Source organism: Crassostrea angulata, unplaced genomic scaffold (assembly GCF_025612915.1).
Source record: "Crassostrea angulata isolate pt1a10 unplaced genomic scaffold, ASM2561291v2 HiC_scaffold_293, whole genome shotgun sequence".
In the NCBI taxonomy this organism is placed as follows: Eukaryota; Metazoa; Mollusca; class Bivalvia; order Ostreida; family Ostreidae; genus Magallana; species Magallana angulata.
In genome coordinates, this window is record NW_026441846.1 from 16,565 (window position 1) to 28,565 (window position 12,001).

At 33.2% G+C, this 12,001-nt stretch overlaps 1 pseudogene; it reads left to right on the top strand.

Annotated features, from left to right (window-relative positions):
- The first annotated feature begins 10,120 nt into the window (after positions 1–10,120).
- LOC128170058 (uncharacterized) lies at positions 10,121–11,969 on the top strand (annotated as a pseudogene).
- Positions 11,970–12,001: the final 32 nt, after the last annotated feature.

Genomic DNA, 12,001 nt, shown 5'->3' on the forward strand with positions numbered 1-12,001 from the left:
TTTTATGTCGAATCATTCGCGTAAATAAATGTTCCGTACATAACATCACAGAGAAAAATCAATTGATTAAACAATAAAGAATGTTGTCATTACTATTTTGGATTTCGGAAAAAACAAAAAATAAAAAATGATTTAGATTTTTGTCTCAATATTCGTATACATAACCGGCGCCCCGCATAACGCGTTCAATATATCTATCATAATCTATTTGAATTAAGTACCATGCATATAGATTCCCGTAATAATTAATTGCATGTGTACATTTTAGGAAAATTTCAGTGTGTTAATTACTTGTTGTTTTCCGTTATCAGTGTTTAGATAATTAAGATAATAACTTGTAGAAATATTTTTAATCGGGATTCAGAAGAATTTACTTCCTGCGTTTCATAGAAATGAACAGAATATTTTCTCTCTATGTTTACTTTTAATTTTGTTCAAATTAATGTTAAATAAACTATCATTGAAATTGTCTGCATCATCAAATACTGATTCCGACTACCTTGAAGTCATTAAATTTCTATTGGCTAATGACAAAAAAAAAGAGACGCGTGACCATCCAATGAAAACGAATACACAGAGTTTGATTGACAGGTTCAGCCAGGTGCAGGTCTAACCCGATGTCCGAGGTTATGTGTACTGGTTGTACACAGCCGAATAGTCTCAGTAACTAGTCTTCTTTCAATAGGCGTACTTTTTTTTTTGTTTTATTAAAAATTAATTCAATTTTGTAAAAAGATAAATATATCATTTCTTATAGATGTTTTTCACGAGAATATCTCAAAGGAGTTTTGCCAATCAGTTTAAAGTAATGTTTAACACGAGCGCTATTTTGAAACAATTAAATTTTCAGAGAGTTCCGAATGAAATCTGATGAACGTTTCACACGGTTCTCGCACGCTTTGCCCGAAACGATTTACACGCTTTGCCCGAAACGCTGCACGCTTTGCCCGAAACGCTAAACGGTTTACACGAAACGCTTCACGATTCACACGAAACGCTAAACGGTTTAAGCGAAACGCTAAACGGTTTACACGAAACGTTTCTCGCACGAAAGTCGCACGCTTTTTTGGTGTAGTAGTACGTTTCAGGGTCTGTATATATATGTATATATATATATATATATATATATATATATATATATATATATATTTATTTATTTATCCTAAGTTTTTTTTTTAATTAGATTTTCTATACCACAATAGATTTATAGTTAACCAAAAAAATAATTTTGTGAACAAACAATGAGTTTTGAGTTAACAACTCTACGGCTGTAAGGATAAATGATGTGTGCATAAAATGGGAAAGTTCAGTTAGAGGTTTGTGAGGGGAATATCATCTAGTTCGAACAGATAAAGTTTTTCGTATCAGGAGTGTCATTACCTTTTCAGGGGCAAATGTGAATTGGAAATATTCCAAGTGCCTTTATAAAGAAGAGCAACAAAATGCAAGGCGGTTTTGTTTATGGCTTAAATTTATTAGCCATAAATGTAAGTCATAAATGCTTAAAGGGGATGTGCGGCCATTTTGTACATTTATGGATAAGAATGTAAACATTTCTTTAAGGGGATGCATATAGCGTCAATGTGTCTTCATAGACACAAGTATAAACTTGGTTTTTCTCTTTCTACAAAAAGATCCCATGCCGACCGATAAAAATAGAGTACCCTAACGGAGGCAGATTTACACCTTAAATGAGCAAAATTTAAATTTTTGCTCAACAAATGTTGTAGAGAGGACACCAATAATCCCCTTCATATGTGTTCAGATTTCAAAATAAGTCTGTACCTGCGCAGTTTGATTGCTGTTCTGGATGATTAAAAAGGCATTGTTCCGTTCTTGTATGTATACTTTTCAAACAAAATGACATGTAGGAATTTTCTGCTTCTATATCTTTTGGCAACATGTTTTGAAAGTTTCAGGCAGAAACAAGCCAGTTAAGAAATGTTTACATTCTTATCCTCAAATGTAAAAGATGGCCGCCCATCCCCTTAAATCAAACAAATCAATGGACCTCCCCAAAGTTTGTTTTTAACATAAATATTTCTGCTACCAATCAGATGAATTACAAATATATGTCTTGCTGCCAACACAGCCCGTATTTTTATTGACAAAACGTTTTATTTTAAAGAGATGTTTTATTGCAGTTTTACGGCATGGAAAATACTTACCGTTCCCTTATAAAACAAATGAGTCCTAGGCAAATATTTTCAACATTTCAAAATTTCAGATATTCACTACACAGATTTAAATGTTTAAACTGTAAATATGCAACTTCAATAGTATTTGCTATGTGATAACATTTACTTAGTTGATTAATTGAATTTGAATAATTAACAGTTCTTTGAGTAATTACGTTAGTTTTTATATATTTGTAATGTAAACTTTTTAATTATCTTTCTCTCGTTTTGAGTTTACTTCTGTTAATGTATAGAGCATTTTACTTTTATGAATTTGAAACATAATGAGAAAGCCAGTTACTTGATATGGAAAATCTTGCGAAAAGATTTTAATCGAAAAGTTGGGCAAGTGGGTCTTAAAATAACCCACTATTATGATAATACATGTATTTACGTTTTAAAAGAGGTGTTAAGGAATCTGTTTTCCGTTCAAAAAAAGAATATCACAAGATTACAATTTTCTAACTTAAAACCCAATTATATGCCAAATCAAATTCACATACGTGTGTCTATATCTTAAAAAGACGAGAGTTTTTAAACAAATTGCAAGATACCATTCATTACAAACACAACGGGGCAATTCAAAGTACAGAGGGAACGTGTTTCTTACACGGTCGCATGCAATTCTTAAGGGAAAATAAGTTGTGATAGAATGTAAAAATGACTTTCTCAGATCCTTCAGGGAGAAACCTGATATAACCTTAGGAAAACCTGGTTGAGAGATGGATGATCAGATTGTCAGCGAGAAATCTCAAGATAATTTTCTTGTTGCTGAAGGACCTTGGATATTGAAATGCGGAGTGGCGCACTCGATAACATGAGACTGCAGCGTGCTTAAACCTTACCTAGTAACCGGACTACGAAGTCGATTACAATGCTTAGAGCTTTAAAATCTAAAAGTAGACATGCATACATTTTGTGGTTGTTTTGTTGTTGATTGTTTTAAAGTTAGTGAAATTGACACGTGGTATTTTTTTGTCGAATGTAAAGTGTAGGATCGCAAATGAGGGCGAGTTGGGAATGCTGAAGACAGCGAAGGCAGAAGTCTTTTAAATGTGCCGATTGAGACTATGCCACGAGCAAGAAAAGTAGCATAGAAAGACATTGCCATCGCCTCACTCGACAAAAAAAACTTTCAGCAACGGCTGATTACGGTATTGATGATTGGAAGCAACTTGATTAAGACAGTATGTCTGATGTAGTCAGGAGTACATCATAGCAATACCCAATTGACATAGTTCTTCAGAAGAAGCACTCATGTTTGTGCTCCACCAACAAAGTTAAAGGTTTCACAGGATCTCCTGAGGCCACGTGCCCCTTTCCTGTTTCGACAGACAATGACCACTTAAAAAAGAACAAAAAACAATAAAACCGCTCATCAATTTTTAAAATGATTTGAACATAGCTCGTATAAATTTTTAAGCAGATGTCATCATTTTTTATTTCATATTTTATCTTTAAACATTTGATTGAAACATAGTATTTGCATTGATCTTATGAAAAATGCTATCCAAGTGTTTTAACAACAAGCAAGAAAAATGTTCAAACTAATGTCAATAACTTCAAAATGACTTAAGGGAAGTACACACTTTCCCCAAACAACAGAAATGAAGGGAAACTGAGTCGTACCTTAAAATATCAAATGTTCTTTCTTGTTTAGATATATATAAAATACATTTTACATGTTTATGTCTCTTTCATTTTTAATCACACTGGTCATAGTGTTCCTCTTTTGGTTGTTCATTTCCTGTATTCCAAAGAGCCGGTGGTTCCATATTGCTACAAAACAATATTTGTTGGTAAGATTTTGGACAATAATATCACTGTTTATTAGAAGCGGTTAACTTTATAATGTCTATAATAAATGGAGAGGATGTGCCACGTCGCAAAACTAGTTAAATTTCAGTTAAGTATTTAACTTAAAACAATATCATAAAAACGAAACCATATGATGGAGGACATTGTAATAGTTTATCCTTCTTTCCGAATGCTTCGCGTTGGTTGACAATGGGTTTTTTCAGGGTGTCAATTTCAACTGTTACCCTCCCTAACGGGCACTATTTATATAATGGCAACCGTTACAAATTGTCAGTTGATTTTGTTATCAAATCTGTCCTTCCTTCTGTCAGACTTTGGCGAATAGTCAGATCTCTTTGTCGACTTGCCAGGTAGTTATATCGATTTGTAAGATATTTTCCTACTTGTCATTTATTTACATGTTCAAACGTCTGAGATTTAAGAGATAATAAAACAAATGAATTTCAATATCAGAAACGGATTCCTACAGATATTGTAGAATTAATTCTTACTTTTTGCAGCTGGTCTTCTTTCAAGACTATGTAGTTTCTGTTGTAACCATTTTGAGGCTGTCAATATATACCTTTCAATTATAGATTTAATTCATATTGATGAAGAAATTCAACACTTTTTACCAACGCTTTTAGTCACTTCGAAGGACGAGTGCACTTATGGGCCCCGGTGAAAAGTGAAAAAATGAAGAATCAAATTAAGCATATTTTTTTTCCTAACATTATCTATTGATATCTATTCCATAAGAATTAACACGTTTTAGCGCTGAAATTATTGTTTATGAAAAGCACGAAGCTTTAAAACATAGTAGGGGTCCGCAGACATTAGTGATTTTGTATAGTAAATCGAGGACAGGCATTCATTTTAAAGCCTTTGTTTACTGTCAGCCTAACCGAGTACAAACTTGTGGAAAAGACAATATACGCATTATACATTTAGTAAACTCCTGTGAAAGTAAGAAGTTTGTACTCGGTTAGGCTGGTACCTAAAACATGAAAAACGTATGAAAATTTCAAGGTTTTTCCTATAGCAAGCGAAATCGATTACCTGCGTGACCCATGTTTAAACTCACGCATGGAATAAATTATTTCAAACAATCACGTGGTTTCTATCCAGGTAAACGTTTGTCAAATGTGCTCACTGTAAAACATTGACACGTTTTAGATCGCTTTCCTTCATCTTTGTATGGTCAGGAATGTTTGTTTGTCACTATGGTAATATGCAACTTCAAAGCTTCATTCGATTTTTTTTCAGACGTAAAATAATGCATAAAGTATAATTCAGCAAACGCGCCAATCGATCCACCAACAGAGCAATGTTGATTTAAATGTCTCCTCTCTCTGATTTAAATAGACACAATTCAAGTAGGTTCGGTTCGATTTTTCCGGATTTAGATTATTTATAGGCATTTAAAAATCCTCAATTTTTTAAATTGTATTCTAATTTTGGTAAATTTAAGCGTGCATATAAATCAAAAGTATCCATGATTGCTTAACTATTATGAGAAAAAAGCAATTTGATGATATTTTCTACATATAAACGGCACTGAAAAAGGGCCCATTCTTTATAGCTTAAGTGCACTTGTTCTTTACACACCAAGTTGACACTTAGAACTCTCGGGCTTTTTCATATTTAATGCACTAAGTTAAACTTATCTCCCATATTTTCTTTGATGAACAGAATATATAGCAAATTTCCAATGGAAATTTACACGTATTTCTATTATCGTTTCTGAGTATATCAATGCAAATGTAATATTTTGGAAACATAAACAAAAGAGCCTCCCATTATTTAGCGAGAATGTAATGTGCATGCGCAAGTTTGTAAAATCCAAAAAATCCAGATGATTTCCGGATTTTTTAAAAGAATTTTCGCTGATTATTAATTAGCGAAGCTTGATTCCAGTGAATTAGATTTTTAGTGTTTCTATTATATTAGGACGTTCTCCGGGTAGTTTATTGAAAATTAAAGAAGGGGTTTTTTTTAATTGATTTAGCATATAGCTACCTATGACCCCAATTTTACTGTTCATTTTCTTTTTTTTTTCATTTAAGGTAGTACGAAACACCCGTGAAATCCTTACTTTGAAATATTTTCTAAAATAGACAAAATGATGGCTTAATAATATGTAAAAGTTAATTTCAATTAATTATCTTAAGAAAATAATGTTAATCATACTCATCAATCACTCATAGCATAAACAAATTGAGGTAGAGAATATTTTAATTATTTCGGAACCTACATTTGAGTTGAATCCGCGTGCTTTTTGTGCAATTTAGACTTCTATCAAAAAATCTATCATTGCAAAATGTGTAACTTGTGTTTCTATCATAGTAAAGAACTGAAATTTGGTCACAACTATCTCTAAGTATTTATACTTTATACACAATAAATTTCAATGTCATATCAAAAGGTCAAAGGTAAGATATGATGACGTCATCTAGGATTTTTATTAATTTTTACCTCCGTCAAATATACTTAAACCTCAATTAATGGAAAACCAATGGTCAAATTTTCTTTATTTTGATTTATTTTAATTACATGGTTATGGCAGTCATACTGTTGAATTTCAATTAAATTTGAATTATACAATTTCTTTTTAGAGACTGCATGATAAGTGATGCAAATTATCGTCTTAATAGAGACTTCACGAGCACTAGTTTTACAATATATTACATCAGAAGTTACCTTAATTTGCCAGTTATAATTTATTTCAGTGTCTTTAAGTAACAAAAGGTCTCCTGTATAAGAGGCAGCACAGACATTTGTGATATCTTGAAAAGTGGCAAAGCAAATCATAACGATCGATATTTTTTTTTTTACTCTCCATTCAAAGGAGGTTCAATTGGTAGGTTTTGGACAATGTAAGCAAAAATTGCGAGGTCGGATTTTTTTTTCAAATTTGAAATATTTATAGATTATATTCAAAAGAAAATATTACTAGTATTAAAGAAGGTGTTGTAGTTCCTATGCTAATTTTCTCTTAAGGGCCGGAGTTTCAGATAAAATGAAAGAATGAAAGTTACAGAATTTGATATAATTCCTTTTTTGCTAGCAACGTTGTACTATATAAAGCAGGGTAGAATTTTATCCAGAGAGTTGATATTAACTTTTATAAGAACATTATATAGAATTGAAAATAGTTACACAGACAAATGTGGCAGAATTCACGCTTAATAAAAGAGGAATCCTCATTGTTGTAAAAAACTGTCTCCTTGAAACAAAATTAATTTATTCTTAACGTTTAGATTAGGACAATTTCTTGAAAACTGCCATTTCCGGTTTTTTTTGTTTCATAGAGGCATATTTTTAAAAAATCTAATTTTTGGGGGAAAATCATTCATACCTTTGAAATGTAAGAACTCTTTCTTAATGTCCCCATCTAAAAGCCGCGTCTAGGTTAGTCGAGTGGTAACTTAAAGAGAATAGGAAGTAATTATGACCGATTTTTTGGATAGGGATTCGAATCCCGAAACAGTTGGAATGTTTTTATACATTTTTCTTTTAATCGCATGAAAAGGTAACATATATATATATTGAAAATTTAAGAATGTCAGAATAAATTTATTTAAACGCTTGTCAATGTAATATTTTGCATGCGTGCTTAATTTTTTTCAAGATTTCTTGCTGTGTCCGTGTGAAGTCCCCTTTATAAATTTGAATTATAAACATTCATAGGATTTCAAAACAATGTACGCATATATACATGTAATTATGTAGAAAGTTGATTTTGCCCCCTTTTTTATGATATAAGCGGGTACGCCGATTTCCGAAATACATGTACAGGTTGTTAAAAGCTAAATTTAAAAAAAATCATTTTAAAAAATATGAATCAGTAATGAAGCAGTATGTTAATGAAAATATGTACGGATAAATTTGTTCAATCGTTTTATCTGGACTTGGCGTTTATCTACATGTAGATACTATAGAAACATGCAATGATTATAAATACAACTCTGATGGTTTTGAAGAGCCTAAATCAGACATTTCCATGTAACTCCATAGAATGATCTTAGAACACGCTGTCAATATACGGAACATACCCGCTATGTAAATGTAGTCGACTACGTAATGTGTCTATATTTAGATATGACTCTTCAAGCGATGCGATAAAATTAGCTTATCTATTTTGTACTTCCTTAATTCTCTCACAGAGTCCCCAGAAAGAGGATAATGGTGCAAGTGCATGTATAATTGGTGCGAGCAGATCCATTCGTAGTTTATTGCCAACATCTTTTGGAGTAGTTCATCAAAAAATGAAAGTAGGCTTTTTTAAAAATCAATTTCAAGAAAATTGCCGATTTTAAACAACCGGATATCATCTCACATGAGTTGGTAAAAGTATAAGCAGTATTATTGTGCCTGTATTTCGTTTAAGTTTATTGCCAAAATAAAGAGTACGCCCGTCTTACATAATAAAACACCCCCGTCAATCCACCACTTATTTACGTACATAAATAAATCATGTGATTGGAAGTAAAAATACAGCACCAATCACAACTTCTCGGGCCTTTCCGGCAAACTCGGAAAAACACCAAGAATGTCACCGGATGTTAGAATTTTATACAAAATGGAGTCGCTTCCCATTAAAATAAGTATCGGCTAGACAGTCTTGTATGTCGCTTCTGTGTTATATTTTAGTGTGCATGTATCGTTTACTTTAATGAAGTATAGCTCACATCTCAACAGATCGTAAAATGTGTTCTATTTATTTCAAGTTTTACAAACAGGGGGTTGTCATGGACGCCGGAAGTGTATAATGACCTGATATGTATAATGTCCTGATGACCTGATGGCGTGTATTTTGTAAAATACTGATTTGTGCAATGATATAAGAACAATATTTTTACATATTTATACAGATAATACTATTTTCTCTCAGAAAAACATAAGAAATAATTTTTAACTTCTTTCAAATAAATTTTTCAGAGCATATAATTTTTTCAGTGGTATAATGTCCTGATTTTTTGTATAATGACCTGATGACCTGATGGCATTTATTTTGTAAAATACTGATTTGTACAATGAAATAGAACAATATTTTTATTTCGTTGTATAGATCACACTGTTTCCTACAAAAAAACACAAAAAATATTTTGAAAATTCCTTTAAATTATTTTTATTGAGCAGTTAAAAAAACAAGGGTTATAATGACCTGATTTTTAAGTGGTAATGACCTGGTGACCTGATAAATTTCAACAGTTTACCAAACACCATTTTTCAGCTTTATATCTGAAAAATTGTGTAACAGATGGATCTTTATAAACTTTTGAATAATAATTTTGTAGGATAAACTCTTTATTAATCAAGATCTGTTCATGTTTCTTTGATCATATAAATGAAATTAGGGACAATTTTAAAGTTATTCGGGATAAACCCACATTTTTTTATGTTCTTTATTTTGTTATGATAATTTTTTTAATATATATAAATGTTTCAATATATTATTTGTTCTGGTATTATATGTGTCAGATTATATATGATGCGTATAGTGTTTGACAGATTGTACCCCTATGGACGCCTAGGTAATACATGCGAGGTGTTTTTCCGAGCTTGCAGGAAAGGCCCGAGAAGTTGCGATTGAATACAGCACAACAAGCGCCACGTTGAAACGTTGAATGTTAAGGTTTGTTCTCATAGTTTTTTGTATCATTAACTGACTTATGTGGAACGAACAAGTCTTTATAATTGTTATTAAATGTACGTTTAAAACAACTGAAATTATCCATAATATCGCCAATATTTTTGACCTTATTGGTTTTGGTTATAATTTAATAAAAGCGCGCAATTGATATAATTTACGTTTGCCCGGGGGGAGGGGGGGGGGGGGTTCCGAGGCATATTTATGATATTGAAATTTTATTCTGTAAATTGAAGAAATTTTAATTTCCCAGAAGGAAAAGGGTGTACAAAGGACACCTAACCTACATCTAGATCTGCGCATTTATTTGAATAAACATTTGATCAGATGATTAATATTTGTTGGAGCTTTTGCGAGACCATTAATATTCTTCGAAGCAGGATATTTTTGGAAAACTTGCTTATAAATGAATGTTAGATTTTGATCAACTAGTGATTTTTTTTTGTGTTGACTCAATTCATTCAGGTGCTCATTTTTTTTAAATTGCAGAACTTTCTTAGAAAAACTACCAGGTGACTGATTATGGCCACACGAACTTGGGCCCAGGATGTGCTACGGTGTCGTCTCTGTGAGACCCTGGGCCCCCCTATGTACTGTGACATTTGTCACATACATCTGTGTAAAGCCTGTGTGGGGGAACATCTCTCAGATTTATCAAAAGAACACAAAGTTGTGCCATTTGAAAAGCATGGAGCTACTGCAAAATGTCCAACACACCCTTCAAACATAAGTGTACATTACTGTGAACAATGTGACATTCCTATCTGTGTGCAGTGTGCTTCTTCTAAAGAACACAAAGGTCATGAATTTGTTGACATTGCCAAATCACTAGAACTTCAAAAGAAAGTCTTAGAGAAAGATTTACAAGAATTAGAAAAATCAATTTATCCTAAATATCAAGAAATAACCTTAGCTTCCCAGTTCAGAGAGCTGATCTGCCTCAAAACTCTATGAAAATAACAACAGCTTTTGACAAACATGGAGAAGACTTGCACAGAGAAATAGACATTACTATCCAGAAACTGAAATCAGATCTTGGTGAAATGGACACCAAATACCTGGCTGTCCTAAATAAACAAGAGGATGAAATCAAACGCACCATTTCTGAAATCACAAAGAGCATTGCTGAACTAAAGATACTACTAAACTCCAATGATGTCAGCGTTGTCTCTGCCTATAAATCCAGGAATGATAAATTCAAAAGATTGCCTCCAAAACTCACAGTGTCCTTACCAAGTTTTACCCCTCAGAAGATAAATAAAGAACAGCTTTATCAACAGTTTGGTTCTCTGTCTGCGTTATCTATCAAAACAGAAGATCAATGCTACACTATGGAATCCCCCGGTGCTGAGTCTTCTCTTCCGAACAGACCGCTCATTGATGTACCACGGATAATTATGAAAATCAGCACCGAGTTTAAGGGATACCCTAATGGAAAAAACCCAATAACTAGTGTGACCTGTCTGAGTGATGAAGATATATGGACTGGTGGTAATGATCATATTATAAGACTCTATAATCTCTTGGGAAAACCATTGAAGTCAATCCAAACCAAGTCAGGGAACGGTCCACAGGACATAGCAGTGACAAGGAGTGGGGATCTAGTTTATACTGATTACTTTGATGGAACTGTAAACATAGTGAAGAATACACAGATACAGCCAGTGATCAGACTACAGGGTTGGAACCCTCGCGGCGTCTGTAGTACCTCCTCTGGTGACCTCTTGGTTGTCATGAACACTGATGATAAACAATCAAAAGTTGTGCGTTACTCTGGCTCAACAGAGAAACTATGTATTCAATTCAATGACAATGGACGGCCTCTCTATTCATCTGGTTATTACATCAGTGAAAACAGGAACCTAGATATCTGTGTGTCAGACTTAAAAGCCCGTGCAGTAGTGGTGGTCAACCAGGCCGGAAAACTCCGGTTTACCTACACTGGTCCTCCCTCTAGTACCAAGGAATCATTTGGTCCAGGCGGCATCACAACAGACAGCCAGGGTCGGATCCTGACAGCAGACTTTCACAACCACCGTATCCACATCCTGGATCAGGACGGACAGTTCCTCCGCTACATTGACAACTTTCGCTTACAGGGTCCATATGCTTTATGTGTGGACACCAGAGACAACCTCTTTGTGGGTGAGATAGCAACGGGAAACGTGAAAAAAATCCAATATTGCATGTAAACAAACTTTAAATAATATGTAATGAAATACATGTACATCTCTAAACAGTGACAAAGTGACTCTGTGTGTGAATAAGTGTATATACCTTATACATGTTATACCAACACTATTGACTGTCTGACTATTAACCTGTAATAAATGTTAATAAACTCTTTTTCAGTTATTTAAACAATAAAATGCTG